General features: G+C 45.0%; 6 non-coding genes across 6 annotated transcripts; 3 read left to right on the top strand and 3 right to left on the bottom strand.

The window, feature by feature from the left end:
- Positions 1 to 209: 209 nt before the first annotated feature.
- trnal-cag (transfer RNA leucine (anticodon CAG)) lies at positions 210 to 292 on the bottom strand. Its single transcript has one exon. It is a non-coding gene; the product is annotated as a tRNA-Leu (tRNA).
- Positions 293 to 1,340: 1,048 nt separating this feature from the next.
- trnak-cuu (transfer RNA lysine (anticodon CUU)) lies at positions 1,341 to 1,413 on the top strand. Its single transcript has one exon. It is a non-coding gene; the product is annotated as a tRNA-Lys (tRNA).
- A 4,685-nt stretch (positions 1,414 to 6,098) lies between these two features.
- Positions 6,099 to 6,181, bottom strand: trnal-cag (transfer RNA leucine (anticodon CAG)). Its single transcript has one exon. It is a non-coding gene; the product is annotated as a tRNA-Leu (tRNA).
- A 1,156-nt stretch (positions 6,182 to 7,337) lies between these two features.
- Positions 7,338 to 7,410, top strand: trnak-cuu (transfer RNA lysine (anticodon CUU)). The gene has a single exon. It is a non-coding gene; the product is annotated as a tRNA-Lys (tRNA).
- A 4,687-nt stretch (positions 7,411 to 12,097) lies between these two features.
- trnal-cag (transfer RNA leucine (anticodon CAG)) lies at positions 12,098 to 12,180 on the bottom strand. Its single transcript has one exon. It is a non-coding gene; the product is annotated as a tRNA-Leu (tRNA).
- A 1,156-nt stretch (positions 12,181 to 13,336) lies between these two features.
- Positions 13,337 to 13,409, top strand: trnak-cuu (transfer RNA lysine (anticodon CUU)). The gene has a single exon. It is a non-coding gene; the product is annotated as a tRNA-Lys (tRNA).
- The last annotated feature ends 2,859 nt before the right edge of the window (positions 13,410 to 16,268 follow it).

Raw genomic sequence — 16,268 nt, 5'->3', positions numbered from 1 at the left:
CATTCTTAAACCAGCACTGGGCTGCACGGCCTTCTGTTGCGATCAGATTATATTCGAGTGAAAAAGCCAGAGCAGCCGCTTCCATCCTATGGAGTACGAGCTAAATCAGGAGACGTATGGGACACGCGCGTGCCTATAGGTGCATGTCTCCTACGTCAGGCTGCTTCACCCATGTGCACCCGACTGGAGAGGGAATGGCGCAAGCTTTTTGTCAGGAGTGGGATTCGAACCCACGCCTCCAGGGGAGACTGCGACCTGAACGCAGCGCCTTAGACCGCTCGGCCATCCTGACACCAGCCCCCTCCCCCAAAGCGGTCTGATGAGCCACCGCGATCCCACTATGCTCTTCGAGTATCGCACTGTTATTAATACTACAGTGTGACTCCAGCATTAAAATGTTTGGAAAATGTGTCGGCCTTTATAATCCAGTGTAGAGCAGCGTGTGATGATTTGTGCTACAAAACACCAAGCGCTCAAAGTGACGTCTGCGTTTGTCACTGAAACTTTCAACTCTTTCATCACTTATGTAGGAAATACAAAGAGCAGTTAGGTGGAACGCGTAGGATGGCCGTCAGCAGAGTGGCGCAGCGGAAGCGTGCTGGGCCCATAACCCAGAGGTCGATGGATTGAAACCATCCTCTGCTACATGTGTCTTACGCATGGTTCATAAGCATTCCATCGGGTTAGCAAAGTGCATTAAAGTAGTGTGGATCTCCCTTTCCTTAAGTTCTGTTCTGAGTTTCTCTCTCGAAATCGAAGCAGTTATGTTTATATTGATTTCTCGCATTAATCATTATTAACCAGGAACAGCCAGCACAGTCGGTCGCATTAGTAATTATGTCACGTCTCTACTTAGCAGAGCATTCAAAGACCCACTGGAAGCAGGAAAGCACTAAGACACTGCAAAACTGAACTCGGGAAAATCATACTGGGAGCTCTGAGCGATGTCTGCATCCAAGCCATCCAATACGGACTCTGAGACCTTGGAATATCAACACTATGATGCGCTACCTTTTCCCTGGAGCAAAACGATGGAATTAGAAGAATGCTTACCGCAGGATACAACTGTGCCGTTGTTATTTGGAGCACGGTTTTCACTTGCATGAAACCTACAGCAGAACGTAGAAGGATGATCACAGAGGAGTCCACGCGGGCATGCTGAGGAGATTGTAGGTCGTACATTTCAATGATTACTGACATTTGCGCTGCTTGAGGTACAGTAATCAACAAAGAACATGGTGTGCTACTCTCGAATCCGGTCACCACATGATGAAAAGCCAGGAAGTATACCTTGTCCAATTGACGTCAACAGGGACACGTTAACCCCTTGCTTCCCTGGCGCCCGGCTAGCTCAGTCGGTAGAGCATGAGACTCTTAATCTCAGGGTCGTGGGTTCGAGCCCCACGTTGGGCGGTGCCCGTCTCCTTACTAACAAAGTTTCGTGCTCATCCTTGACCCTCTTACACCTTGATGGTACCGAGCACTAAACTTTAATGCACAGGTGTGATGAAACTGAGATGAAAAGGGCTTATCTAGCTCTTTGCCCGAGAGATAAATCAAAGGTTCCGCAGACAATCCGTTGGCTCCGGTCACTCTGACGCAGATAGGAGCTGCAGCCATCATAACTTGTATGAAAACTGATAAGAACTCCTGTCTATTTACAGTTTCATTTACTCTAGCCTTTCCTTAAACACTGCGTGTACGAAGGCTAAGAAATTGCAGAGCTATTCTAATACAATAACTATTTGGAATCTTTTCGCCATAACAGTTTCACTGTGATTTTGCAGGTAACACGTACGTACGTAACATTTTGAACCGCACTGGAAAAATATGGGAAAGAAATGGCGAAAAGCAACTCTTCAACACGTGGCAATATCTTCCTGAGCGGAGTCCTGTTCTCGAAGCTCGACACTCTGCAAGAGTCACTTCTCCCAACTTGCGCCCGCAGGTTTCCGTAGTGTGCCTGCAAAGAGCCATCCGTTTGAGACAGGCGCACGTTCCGATTTCATTGAACTAAGCTAGATGCACAATTTCGAATGCAGCCTTCATCACAAACGACTGTTCATTTCTCGAAAGCTTGTCATGTAAAAAAAGGAAACAAAGAACGAAAACATACAGCTGACAATCTTCTGAAGCTGCAGATTTAGCTTTTGAGAAATGGACATTTTATGTATGCAGATGCTTTTCAAGCGCTGGTTTTAGAACGTCGCTGTGCTTCCAGCATCATTCTCAGCCTTCTAAACTGCCTATCGAGGTGCCGATCACTTTGTAAAGCGCTTGAGAGGCCGGAGCTGCTCAAACTGCTCTTGCCGTTTCCTTCAATCAAAAGCACTATTTTTTTCGTTGTATGGAAAGCTTTTCAAGTCTTGCATCGACACGCACCTTTCCTGAAATGTCCAAAGGGTGAATGTTTCGCAAAGAAATCCAGTCTACCTTTAGGGGGCATGATGTTGAAATTGGAACAAGCCCTGGGTGGGCTTGAACCAGCAGCCGTTCAGTTAACAGCTGCACAGAAACGCCCCCCGCTTGCTTTGTATCATTCGCAAGTTTCTGGTTAAAGAGTAAAAAAGGCTGGAATTCTTTTCCAGAAGCAGCCGGCAGGATTTCTTCTGCACCCACCCAGAAAAGCCAAGAATTGTATTTCATCTGTCGCAAGCTGTATGTTCCAGAAAGAGAATGAATACTTGCATTAAACTGAATCAAGCCGACAGACACGCACCTGAAGTGGAAATCTAATAAGTAAATTGATTCTTAAAATGTAGAGAGCTTTGAAAAAAATATATTGGTGCTTTTAGATAATATATTTCAAGGATGTAATTGCTGTGCTACAGTACGTGCAGAATTTTAGAAAACAGTGCGTCAACAAAGTACACTGTTTGGGTAACTTTAGAAGACAATGTACCAAAACAATATATGCTGTCTGGGTCGTTAGAATTAGCCGAAAGTAACTGATAAGCTTTGAATAACAAATCTAGTGCTTCTTCTCTCGTTCTATGTTGTAATCTGTTTTGTCTTAGGGAAAGGGGAAGCTTTTGAAGGGACAAAGCACTGAGCTTTTTTACAGCGCAACGTCTTATAAAAACCCTGTACTGCTTGTAACAAATTGAGTCTCCGGTTGCACTTTGCGAAGTGGCAACAGGGCTCCCAATATTGCAATATTGAAATAAAGACCTTACTCAGGTGAGAACTCTCTCTTGTGGCTTCCTTGATAGTTAAATTTCCACGACAGAATTGGCACCCCAGATGGGACACTAACCTGAGCGCGGACGGCTGCTGAAACTCCATCCGGAGCCGGACAATTTTAGCAAATTGGACGAACCTCGGAGGATAAACTGTTTGTCCTTCCTGAGACGCGTCTGGAGAATTCACGGCTGTCTGACGTCAGTAAGTGATCCTTTTAACGAACTTTTGTTTTAAGACGATTTATAAGAATTTTTTCTGTGGTCTTATAGCAGAGAAAGAGCAGGCCGGTGAGGGTGTTCTCACGCGGGTTTGATGAGTCCGGGACTCATAAAGAACTTATCTTAACACAGACGTGTGGTTTTTGCTCTGCGGAGTAGTTAATGTGATAAGGTTCTAAAGTAAGGCACCGATCGGTAAAAATGGGAAATGAAAATTCGAAGACGGAAACAGGACCGAGCGGTCCAGCGAAGTACATGTACAGGGAATTTGGAGAAAGGGGAATAAAGTGTCTTCCATCGTGGAGTAAGTTAGGTTTTCCAGAAAATGGTAGTTTTAGTACCAGGCAGATACAACAACTAGAAGAACAGTTAAAGTTAAAGAAATGTAATGCATCTTGTTATGTATGTGCTTTAATGCCTCATTCTACAGCCTCACCCATTTCTCTCCTGGTTAGAATCACTGTTTGGGCCAGGGGGAATGTTTTTCTTTAAGTTACTAACACCGATTATAGGGGCTGTGATACTTGTCTTCCTGTTTTCATGTTGCTATATGACATGTATTATTCCAATGCTTTTCAAATATGGTAATGAATATGTTTGCGCATCAGTATGTTCTGATAAGAACGCAAGAATCCGAAGTATGGGAGCCTCCTGGGAGTCCATATGAAGAATCTAACTTTTAATCATTTTCAAGAATAAAAAGGAGGGAATTGAAGTGGAAATCTAATAAGTAAATTGATTCTTAAAATGTAGAGAGCTTTGAAAAAAATATATTGGTGCTTTTAGATAATATATTTCAAGGATGTAATTGCTGTGCTACAGTACGTGCAGAATTTTAGAAAACAGTGCGTCAACAAAGTACACTGTTTGGGTTACTTTAGAAGACAATGTACCAAAACAATATATGCTGTCTGGTTCGTTAGAATTAGCCGAAAGTAACTGATAAGCTTTGAATAACAAATCTAGTGCTTCTTCTCTCGCTCTATGATGTAATCTGTTTTGTCTTAGGGAAAGGGGAAGTTTTTGAAGGGACAAAGCACTGAGCTTTTTTACAGCGCAACGTCTTATAAAAACCCTGTACTGCTTGTGACAAATTGAGTCTCTGGTTGCACTTTGCGAAGTGGCAACAGGGCTCCCAATATTGCAATATTGAAATAAAGACCTTACTCAGGTGAGAACTCTCTCTTGTGGCTTCCTTGATAGTTAAATTTCCACGACACACCGCCGTTGTTTTTCTCCATGGGAAGTTTGTCGTTAAGGAAAAACATCGCTGTCATTTTCTTGCCAGCCGGCGGCATTTCTTGTGCAGCGATGAGCCAGATTTGTATTTCGGATTTCGGAAGTTGTGTGAATTTCTTGAAGCTGAAAGTCAACTCGCTCCAGAAAAGAAATGTGCAGTCGCATGAAAGCCGTGCCTGCTTATTAAACCGCAGGACCTGAGCTTGCGTTCTGTTTCTCATCGCGTTCGCAAAGGCGATTCCTGCCTCTAACACTGCTATGTCTGCGATTCAAAGTGCCGTGTGGAGCAGCTTCGAAAGTCTCGTTCACGCTCCTCCGATGTTGCTTTCTCTCTGCCTAACGAAGTTCCATTTTGGTGTCGGAGCGGGGAGACCTAATCATTCCAGCTTTAAGCCACCCTTCAATCTTCTGAGGGGTGTCTGAGTGCTAGCATGTCATTTGCCTTTTTTTTTTTTGAAACGGAGAGCGACGTTGAAAAAGGTTACCTCCGCCGCCTCGCCCTCCGTGTTAAATGATCGCAAGACGGCGGCGGCGGCGCTCCCTGTAGTTGTGGCCGAGCGGTTAAGGCGATGGACTAGAAAGCCATTGGGCTCTCCCCGCGCCGGGTCGAATCCTGCCGACTACGGCGTCCTTCTCGTGTCGCCGTGCGCCTGCCCAGAAAAAGGCGGAGTGCCGTTTCTCTCTTCCTGCTTCTTGTACAAACGCTAAATCGCTTGGACCTGCTGCCTTGGAAGTCATGTCTTCAGCGTCCCCCAGCGACATTTCACACTTGGAAGCAGACAACCACGCTTTTGGCATTGGCATGCCTTGCGCCCTACTTCCAGCCTTTGAAGATCTAATTATTCAAACTGAAAGAACCGACTGAATAGGTGTTTGCAGTGCACCAGGAGGAGCAGTGACCATAGCAGTGGAGGGGTGAGGATGGCGCAGATGGAAACGTTTTCATGCGCTCCTCTGGGAGGAATGAAAATAAAAGGCGAAACCGGAAACAGTAGTAGCCGCAAGAGGAAGTGTCTTCAAGCGCCAAGCAAGCGCTCCTCGTTAGTATAGTGGTGCGTATTCCCGCCCGTCACGTGGGAGACCAGGGATGGATTGCTTGACGGCGAGCCGGGTTGCTTTTCTCCCATCAGATTCCAACCGCTAATGCTAACGCAGTTTGTGGGAGCTTACGTGCTTCTCCTTTTCCGTCATTTTCGGACGACTATTCCAAAGGGGTAACCTGATGGAATAGGGGCCTGAAGACACGAGGCATTCTTAAACCAGCACTGGGCTGCACGGCCTTCTGTTGCGATCAGATTATATTCGAGTGAAAAAGCCAGAGCAGCCGCTTCCATCCTATGGAGTACGAGCTAAATCAGGAGAGGTATGGGACACGCGCGTGCCTATAGGTGCACGTCTCCTACGTCAGGCTGCTTCACCCATGTGCACCCGACTGGAGAGGGAATGGAGCAAGCTTTTTGTCAGGAGTGGGATTCGAACCCAAGCCTCCAGGGGAGACTGCGACCTGAACGCAGCGCCTTAGACCGCTCGGCCATCCTGACGCCAGCCCCCTCCCCCAAAGCGGTCTGATGAGCCACCGCGATCCCACTACGCTCTTCGAGTATCGCACTGTTATTAATACTACAGTGTGACTCCAGCATTAAAATGTTTGGAAAATGTGTCGGCCTTTATAATCCAGTGTAGAGCAGCGTGTGATGATTTGTGCTACAAAACACCAAGCGCTCAAAGTGACGTCTGCGTTTGTCACTGAAACTTTCAACTCTTTCATCACTTATGTAGGAAATACAAAGAGCAGTTAGGTGGAACGCGTAGCATGGCCGTCAGCAGAGTGGCGCAGCGGAAGCGTGCTGGGCCCATAACCCAGAGGTCGATGGATCGAAACCATCCTCTGCTACATGTGTCTTACGCATGGTTCATAAGCATTCCATCGGGTTAGCAAAGTGCATTAAAGTAGTGTGGATCTCCCTTTCCTTAAGTTCTGTTCTGAGTTTCTCTCTCGTGTGTGTTTGTGCAAGCTTGACACTTGCGGGACTCTTTCATCTTCACCAATACGGAGATGACCAAATGTGTCTTCGGTTGTTCTGAGATCTTTGATAGTTTCTTCGAATGCTTCAAGTGAACCTCGAAATCGAAGCAGTTATGTTTATATTGATTTCTCGCATTAATCATTATTAACCAGGAACAGCCAGCACAGTCGGTCGCATTAGTAATTATGTCACGTCTCTACTTAGCAGAGCATTCAAAGACCCACTGGAAGCAGGAAAGCACTAAGACACTGCAAAACTGAACTCGGGAAAATCATACTGGGAGCTCTGAGCGATGTCTGCATCCAAGCCATCCAATACGGACTCTGAGACCTTGGAATATCAACACTATGATGCGCTACCTTTTCCCTGGAGCAAAACGATGGAATTAGAAGAATGCTTGCCGTTGTTATTTGGAGCACGGTTTTCACTTGCATGAAAACTACAGCAGAACGTAGAAGGATGATCACAGAGGAGTCCACGCGGGCATGCTGAGGAGATTGTAGGTCGTACATTTCAATGATTACTGACATTTGCGCTGCTTGAGGTACAGTAATCAACAAAGAACAGGGTGTGCTACTCTCGAATCCGGTCACCACATGATGAAAAGCCAGGAAGTATACCTTGTCCAATTGATGTCAACAGGGACACGTTAACCCCTTGCTTCCCTGGCGCCCGGCTAGCTCAGTCGGTAGAGCATGAGACTCTTAATCTCAGGGGCGTGGGTTCGAGCCCCACGTTGGGCGGTGCCCGTCTCCTTATTAACAAAGTTTCGTGCTCATCCTTGACCCTCTTACACCTTGATGGTACCGAGCACTAAACTTTAATGCACAGGTGTGATGAAACTGAGATGAAAAGGGCTTATCTATCTCTTTGCCCGAGAGATAAATCAAAGGTTCCGCAGACAATCCGTTGGCTCCGGTCACTCTGACGCAGATAGGAGCTGCAGCCATCATAACTTGTATGAAAACTGATAAGAGCTCCTGTCTATTTACAGTTTCATTTACTCTAGCCTTTCCTTAAACACTGCGTGTACGAAGGCTAAGAAATTGCAGAGCTATTCTAATACAATAACTATTTGGAATCTTTTCGCCATAACAGTTTCACTGTGATTTTGCAGGTAACACGTACGTACGTAACATTTTGAACCGCACTGGAAAAATATGGGAAAGAAATGGCGAAAAGCAACTCTTCAACACGTGGCAATATCTTCCTGAGCGGAGTCCTGTTCTCGAAGCTCGACACTCTGCAAGAGTCACTTCTCCCAACTTGCGCCCGCAGGTTTCCGTAGTGTGCCTGCAAAGAGCCATCCGTTTGAGACAGGCGCACGTTCCGATTTCATTGAACTAAGCTAGATGCACAATTTCGAATGCAGCCTTCATCACAAACGACAGTTCATTTCTCGAAAGCTTGTCATGTAAAAAAAGGAAACAAAGAACGAAAACATACAGCTGACAATCTTCTGAAGCTGCAGATTTAGCTTTTGAGAAATGGACATTTTATGTATGCAGATGCTTTTCAAGCGCTGGTTTTAGAACGTCGCTGTGCTTCCAGCATCATTCTCAGCCTTCTAAACTGCCTATCGAGGTGCCGATCACTTTGTAAAGCGCTTGAGAGGCCGGAGCTGCTCAAACTGCTCTTGCCGTTTCCTTCAATCAAAAGCACTATTTTTTTCGTTGTATGGAAAGCTTTTCAAGTCTTGCATCGACACGCACCTTTCCTGAAATGTCCAAAGGGTGAATGTTTCGCAAAGAAATCCAGTCTACCTTTAGGGGGCATGATGTTGAAATCGGAACAAGCCCTGGGTGGGCTTGAACCAGCAGCCGTTCAGTTAACAGCTGCACAGAAACGCCCCCCGCTTGCTTTGTATCATTCGCAAGTTTCTGGTTAAAGAGTAAAAAAGGCTGGAATTCTTTTCCAGAAGCAGCCGGCAGGATTTCTTCTGCACCCACCCAGAAAAGCCAAGAATTGTATTTCATCTGTCGCAAGCTGTATATTCCAGAAAGAGAATGAATACCTGCATTAAACTGAATCAAGCCGACAGACACGCACCTGAAGTGGAAATCTAATAAGTAAATTGATTCTTAAAATGTAGAGAGCTTTGAAAAAAATATATTGGTGCTTTTAGATAATATATTTCAAGGATGTAATTGCTGTGCTACAGTACGTGCAGAACTTTAGAATACAGTGCGTCAACAAAGTACACTGTTTGGGTAACTTTAGAAGACAATGTACCAAAACAATATATGCTGTCTGGGTCGTTAGAATTAGCCGAAAGTAACTGATAAGCTTTGAATAACAAATCTAGTGCTTCTTCTCTCGTTCTATGTTGTAATCTGTTTTGTCTTAGGGAAAGGGGAAGCTTTTGAAGGGACAAAGCACTGAGCTTTTTTACAGCGCAACGTCTTATAAAAACCCTGTACTGCTTGTAACAAATTGAGTCTCCGGTTGCACTTTGCGAAGTGGCAACAGGGCTCCCAATATTGCAATATTGAAATAAAGACCTTACTCAGGTGAGAACTCTCTCTTGTGGCTTCCTTGATAGTTAAATTTCCACGACAGAATTGGCACCCCAGATGGGACACTAACCTGAGCGCGGACGGCTGCTGAAACTCCATCCGGAGCCGGACAATTTTAGCAAATTGGACGAACCTCGGAGGATAAACTGTTTGTCCTTCCTGAGACGCGTCTGGAGAATTCACGGCTGTCTGACGTCAGTAAGTGATCCTTTTAACGAACTTTTGTTTTAAGACGATTTATAAGAATTTTTTCTGTGGTCTTATAGCAGAGAAAGAGCAGGCCGGTGAGGGTGTTCTCACGCGGGTTTGATGAGTCCGGGACTCATAAAGAACTTATCTTAACACAGACGTGTGGTTTTTGCTCTGCGGAGTAGTTAATGTGATAAGGTTCTAAAGTAAGGCACCGATCGGTAAAAATGGGAAATGAAAATTCGAAGACGGAAACAGGACCGAGCGGTCCAGCGAAGTACATGTACAGGGAATTTGGAGAAAGGGGAATAAAGTGTCTTCCATCGTGGAGTAAGTTAGGTTTTCCAGAAAATGGTAGTTTTAGTACCAGGCAGATACAACAACTAGAAGAACAGTTAAAGTTAAAGAAATGTAATGCATCTTGTTATGTATGTGCTTTAATGCCTCATTCTACAGCCTCACCCATTTCTCTCCTGGTTAGAATCACTGTTTGGGCCAGGGGGAATGTTTTTCTTTAAGTTACTAACACCGATTATAGGGGCTGTGATACTTGTCTTCCTGTTTTTATGTTGCTATATGACATGTATTATTCCAATGCTTTTCAAATATGGTAATGAATATGTTTGCGCATCAGTATGTTCTGATAAGAACGCAAGAATCCGAAGTATGGGAGCCTCCTGGGAGTCCATATGAAGAATCTAACTTTTAATCATTTTCAAGAATAAAAAGGAGGGAATTGAAGTGGAAATCTAATAAGTAAATTGATTCTTAAAATGTAGAGAGCTTTGAAAAAAATATATTGGTGCTTTTAGATAATATATTTCAAGGATGTAATTGCTGTGCTACAGTACGTGCAGAATTTTAGAAAACAGTGCGTCAACAAAGTACACTGTTTGGGTTACTTTAGAAGACAATGTACCAAAACAATATATGCTGTCTGGTTCGTTAGAATTAGCCGAAAGTAACTGATGAGCTTTGAATAACAAATCTAGTGCTTCTTCTCTCGCTCTATGATGTAATCTGTTTTGTCTTAGGGAAAGGGGAAGTTTTTGAAGGGACAAAGCACTGAGCTTTTTTACAGCGCAACGTCTTATAAAAACCCTGTACTGCTTGTGACAAATTGAGTCTCTGGTTGCACTTTGCGAAGTGGCAACAGGGCTCCCAATATTGCAATATTGAAATAAAGACCTTACTCAGGTGAGAACTCTCTCTTGTGGCTTCCTTGATAGTTAAATTTCCACGACACACCGCCGTTGTTTTTCTCCATCGGAAGTTTGTCGTTAAGGAAAAACATCGCTGTCATTTTCTTGCCAGCCGGCGGCATTTCTTGTGCAGCGATGAGCCAGATTTGTATTTCAGATTTCGGAAGTTGTGTGAATTTCTTGAAGCTGAAAGTCAACTCGCTCCAGAAAAGAAATGTGCAGTCGCATGAAAGCCGTGCCTGCTTATTAAACCGCAGGACCTGAGCTTGCGTTCTGTTTCTCATCGCGTTCGCAAAGGCGATTCCTGCCTCTAACACTGCTATGTCTGCGATTCAAAGTGCCGTGTGGAGCAGCTTCGAAAGTCTTGTTCACGCTCCTCCGATGTTGCTTTCTCTCTGCCTAACGAAGTTCCATTTTGGTGTCGGAGCGGGGAGACCTAATCATTCCAGCTTTAAGCCACCCTTCAATCTTCTGAGGGGTGTCTGAGTGCTAGCATGTCATTTGCCTTTTTTTTTTTTTTGAAACGGAGAGCGACGTTGAAAAAGGTTACCTCCGCCGCCTCGCCCTCCGTGTTAAATGATCGCAAGACGGCGGCGGCGGTGCTCCCTGTAGTTGTGGCCGAGCGGTTAAGGCGATGGACTAGAAAGCCATTGGGCTCTCCCCGCGTCGGGTCGAATCCTGCCGACTACGGCGTCCTTCTCGTGTCGCCGTGCGCCTGCCCAGAAAAAGGCGGAGTGCCGTTTCTCTCTTCCTGCTTCTTGTACAAACGCTAAATCGCTTGGACCTGCTGCCTTGGAAGTCATGTCTTCAGCGTCCCCCAGCGACATTTCACACTTGGAAGCAGACAACCACGCTTTTGGCATTGGCATGCCTTGCGCCCTACTTCCAGCCTTTGAAGATCTAATTATTCAAACTGAAAGAACCGACTGAATAGGTGTTTGCAGTGCACCAGGAGGAGCAGTGACCATAGCAGTGGAGGGGTGAGGATGGCGCAGATGGAAACGTTTTCATGCGCTCCTCTGGGAGGAATGAAAATAAAAGGCGAAACCGGAAACAGTAGTAGCCGCAAGAGGAAGTGTCTTCAAGCGCCAAGCAAGCGCTCCTCGTTAGTATAGTGGTGCGTATTCCCGCCCGTCACGTGGGAGACCAGGGATGGATTGCTTGACGGCGAGCCGGGTTGCTTTTCTCCCATCAGATTCCAACCGCTAATGCTAACGCAGTTTGTGGGAGCTTACGTGCTTCTCCTTTTCCGTCATTTTCGGACGACTATTCCAAAGGGGTAACCTGATGGAATAGGGGCCTGAAGACACGAGGCATTCTTAAACCAGCACTGGGCTGCACGGCCTTCTGTTGCGATCAGATTATATTCGAGTGAAAAAGCCAGAGCAGCCGCTTCCATCCTATGGAGTACGAGCTAAATCAGGAGAGGTATGGGACACGCGCGTGCCTATAGGTGCACGTCTCCTACGTCAGGCTGCTTCACCCATGTGCACCCGACTGGAGAGGGAATGGAGCAAGCTTTTTGTCAGGAGTGGGATTCGAACCCAAGCCTCCAGGGGAGACTGCGACCTGAACGCAGCGCCTTAGACCGCTCGGCCATCCTGACGCCAGCCCCCTCCCCCAAAGCGGTCTGATGAGCCACCGCGATCCCACTACGCTCTTCGAGTATCGCACTGTTATTAATACTACAGTGTGACTCCAGCATTAAAATGTTTGGAAAATGTGTCGGCCTTTATAATCCAGTGTAGAGCAGCGTGTGATGATTTGTGCTACAAAACACCAAGCGCTCAAAGTGACGTCTGCGTTTGTCACTGAAACTTTCAACTCTTTCATCACTTATGTAGGAAATACAAAGAGCAGTTAGGTGGAACGCGTAGCATGGCCGTCAGCAGAGTGGCGCAGCGGAAGCGTGCTGGGCCCATAACCCAGAGGTCGATGGATCGAAACCATCCTCTGCTACATGTGTCTTACGCATGGTTCATAAGCATTCCATCGGGTTAGCAAAGTGCATTAAAGTAGTGTGGATCTCCCTTTCCTTAAGTTCTGTTCTGAGTTTCTCTCTCGTGTGTGTTTGTGCAAGCTTGACACTTGCGGGACTCTTTCATCTTCACCAATACGGAGATGACCAAATGTGTCTTCGGTTGTTCTGAGATCTTTGATAGTTTCTTCGAATGCTTCAAGTGAACCTCGAAATCGAAGCAGTTATGTTTATATTGATTTCTCGCATTAATCATTATTAACCAGGAACAGCCAGCACAGTCGGTCGCATTAGTAATTATGTCACGTCTCTACTTAGCAGAGCATTCAAAGACCCACTGGAAGCAGGAAAGCACTAAGACACTGCAAAACTGAACTCGGGAAAATCATACTGGGAGCTCTGAGCGATGTCTGCATCCAAGCCATCCAATACGGACTCTGAGACCTTGGAATATCAACACTATGATGCGCTACCTTTTCCCTGGAGCAAAACGATGGAATTAGAAGAATGCTTGCCGTTGTTATTTGGAGCACGGTTTTCACTTGCATGAAAACTACAGCAGAACGTAGAAGGATGATCACAGAGGAGTCCACGCGGGCATGCTGAGGAGATTGTAGGTCGTACATTTCAATGATTACTGACATTTGCGCTGCTTGAGGTACAGTAATCAACAAAGAACAGGGTGTGCTACTCTCGAATCCGGTCACCACATGATGAAAAGCCAGGAAGTATACCTTGTCCAATTGATGTCAACAGGGACACGTTAACCCCTTGCTTCCCTGGCGCCCGGCTAGCTCAGTCGGTAGAGCATGAGACTCTTAATCTCAGGGGCGTGGGTTCGAGCCCCACGTTGGGCGGTGCCCGTCTCCTTATTAACAAAGTTTCGTGCTCATCCTTGACCCTCTTACACCTTGATGGTACCGAGCACTAAACTTTAATGCACAGGTGTGATGAAACTGAGATGAAAAGGGCTTATCTATCTCTTTGCCCGAGAGATAAATCAAAGGTTCCGCAGACAATCCGTTGGCTCCGGTCACTCTGACGCAGATAGGAGCTGCAGCCATCATAACTTGTATGAAAACTGATAAGAGCTCCTGTCTATTTACAGTTTCATTTACTCTAGCCTTTCCTTAAACACTGCGTGTACGAAGGCTAAGAAATTGCAGAGCTATTCTAATACAATAACTATTTGGAATCTTTTCGCCATAACAGTTTCACTGTGATTTTGCAGGTAACACGTACGTACGTAACATTTTGAACCGCACTGGAAAAATATGGGAAAGAAATGGCGAAAAGCAACTCTTCAACACGTGGCAATATCTTCCTGAGCGGAGTCCTGTTCTCGAAGCTCGACACTCTGCAAGAGTCACTTCTCCCAACTTGCGCCCGCAGGTTTCCGTAGTGTGCCTGCAAAGAGCCATCCGTTTGAGACAGGCGCACGTTCCGATTTCATTGAACTAAGCTAGATGCACAATTTCGAATGCAGCCTTCATCACAAACGACAGTTCATTTCTCGAAAGCTTGTCATGTAAAAAAAGGAAACAAAGAACGAAAACATACAGCTGACAATCTTCTGAAGCTGCAGATTTAGCTTTTGAGAAATGGACATTTTATGTATGCAGATGCTTTTCAAGCGCTGGTTTTAGAACGTCGCTGTGCTTCCAGCATCATTCTCAGCCTTCTAAACTGCCTATCGAGGTGCCGATCACTTTGTAAAGCGCTTGAGAGGCCGGAGCTGCTCAAACTGCTCTTGCCGTTTCCTTCAATCAAAAGCACTATTTTTTTCGTTGTATGGAAAGCTTTTCAAGTCTTGCATCGACACGCACCTTTCCTGAAATGTCCAAAGGGTGAATGTTTCGCAAAGAAATCCAGTCTACCTTTAGGGGGCATGATGTTGAAATCGGAACAAGCCCTGGGTGGGCTTGAACCAGCAGCCGTTCAGTTAACAGCTGCACAGAAACGCCCCCCGCTTGCTTTGTATCATTCGCAAGTTTCTGGTTAAAGAGTAAAAAAGGCTGGAATTCTTTTCCAGAAGCAGCCGGCAGGATTTCTTCTGCACCCACCCAGAAAAGCCAAGAATTGTATTTCATCTGTCGCAAGCTGTATATTCCAGAAAGAGAATGAATACCTGCATTAAACTGAATCAAGCCGACAGACACGCACCTGAAGTGGAAATCTAATAAGTAAATTGATTCTTAAAATGTAGAGAGCTTTGAAAAAAATATATTGGTGCTTTTAGATAATATATTTCAAGGATGTAATTGCTGTGCTACAGTACGTGCAGAACTTTAGAATACAGTGCGTCAACAAAGTACACTGTTTGGGTAACTTTAGAAGACAATGTACCAAAACAATATATGCTGTCTGGGTCGTTAGAATTAGCCGAAAGTAACTGATAAGCTTTGAATAACAAATCTAGTGCTTCTTCTCTCGTTCTATGTTGTAATCTGTTTTGTCTTAGGGAAAGGGGAAGCTTTTGAAGGGACAAAGCACTGAGCTTTTTTACAGCGCAACGTCTTATAAAAACCCTGTACTGCTTGTAACAAATTGAGTCTCCGGTTGCACTTTGCGAAGTGGCAACAGGGCTCCCAATATTGCAATATTGAAATAAAGACCTTACTCAGGTGAGAACTCTCTCTTGTGGCTTCCTTGATAGTTAAATTTCCACGACAGAATTGGCACCCCAGATGGGACACTAACCTGAGCGCGGACGGCTGCTGAAACTCCATCCGGAGCCGGACAATTTTAGCAAATTGGACGAACCTCGGAGGATAAACTGTTTGTCCTTCCTGAGACGCGTCTGGAGAATTCACGGCTGTCTGACGTCAGTAAGTGATCCTTTTAACGAACTTTTGTTTTAAGACGATTTATAAGAATTTTTTCTGTGGTCTTATAGCAGAGAAAGAGCAGGCCGGTGAGGGTGTTCTCACGCGGGTTTGATGAGTCCGGGACTCATAAAGAACTTATCTTAACACAGACGTGTGGTTTTTGCTCTGCGGAGTAGTTAATGTGATAAGGTTCTAAAGTAAGGCACCGATCGGTAAAAATGGGAAATGAAAATTCGAAGACGGAAACAGGACCGAGCGGTCCAGCGAAGTACATGTACAGGGAATTTGGAGAAAGGGGAATAAAGTGTCTTCCATCGTGGAGTAAGTTAGGTTTTCCAGAAAATGGTAGTTTTAGTACCAGGCAGATACAACAACTAGAAGAACAGTTAAAGTTAAAGAAATGTAATGCATCTTGTTATGTATGTGCTTTAATGCCTCATTCTACAGCCTCACCCATTTCTCTCCTGGTTAGAATCACTGTTTGGGCCAGGGGGAATGTTTTTCTTTAAGTTACTAACACCGATTATAGGGGCTGTGATACTTGTCTTCCTGTTTTTATGTTGCTATATGACATGTATTATTCCAATGCTTTTCAAATATGGTAATGAATATGTTTGCGCATCAGTATGTTCTGATAAGAACGCAAGAATCCGAAGTATGGGAGCCTCCTGGGAGTCCATATGAAGAATCTAACTTTTAATCATTTTCAAGAATAAAAAGGAGGGAATTGAAGTGGAAATCTAATAAGTAAATTGATTCTTAAAATGTAGAGAGCTTTGAAAAAAATATATTGGTGCTTTTAGATAATATATTTCAAGGATGTAATTGCTGTGCTACAGTACGTGCAGAATTTTAGAAAACAGTGCGTCAACAAAGTACACTGTTTGG

This window comes from Atractosteus spatula, chromosome 25 (genome assembly GCF_055471065.1).
Source record: "Atractosteus spatula isolate fAtrSpa1 chromosome 25, fAtrSpa1.hap1, whole genome shotgun sequence".
NCBI classification, from domain to species: domain Eukaryota; kingdom Metazoa; phylum Chordata; class Actinopteri; order Semionotiformes; family Lepisosteidae; genus Atractosteus; species Atractosteus spatula.
The sequence above is the reverse complement of the archived record's forward strand: the minus strand, read 5'-3'. Positions and strand labels throughout refer to the sequence as shown.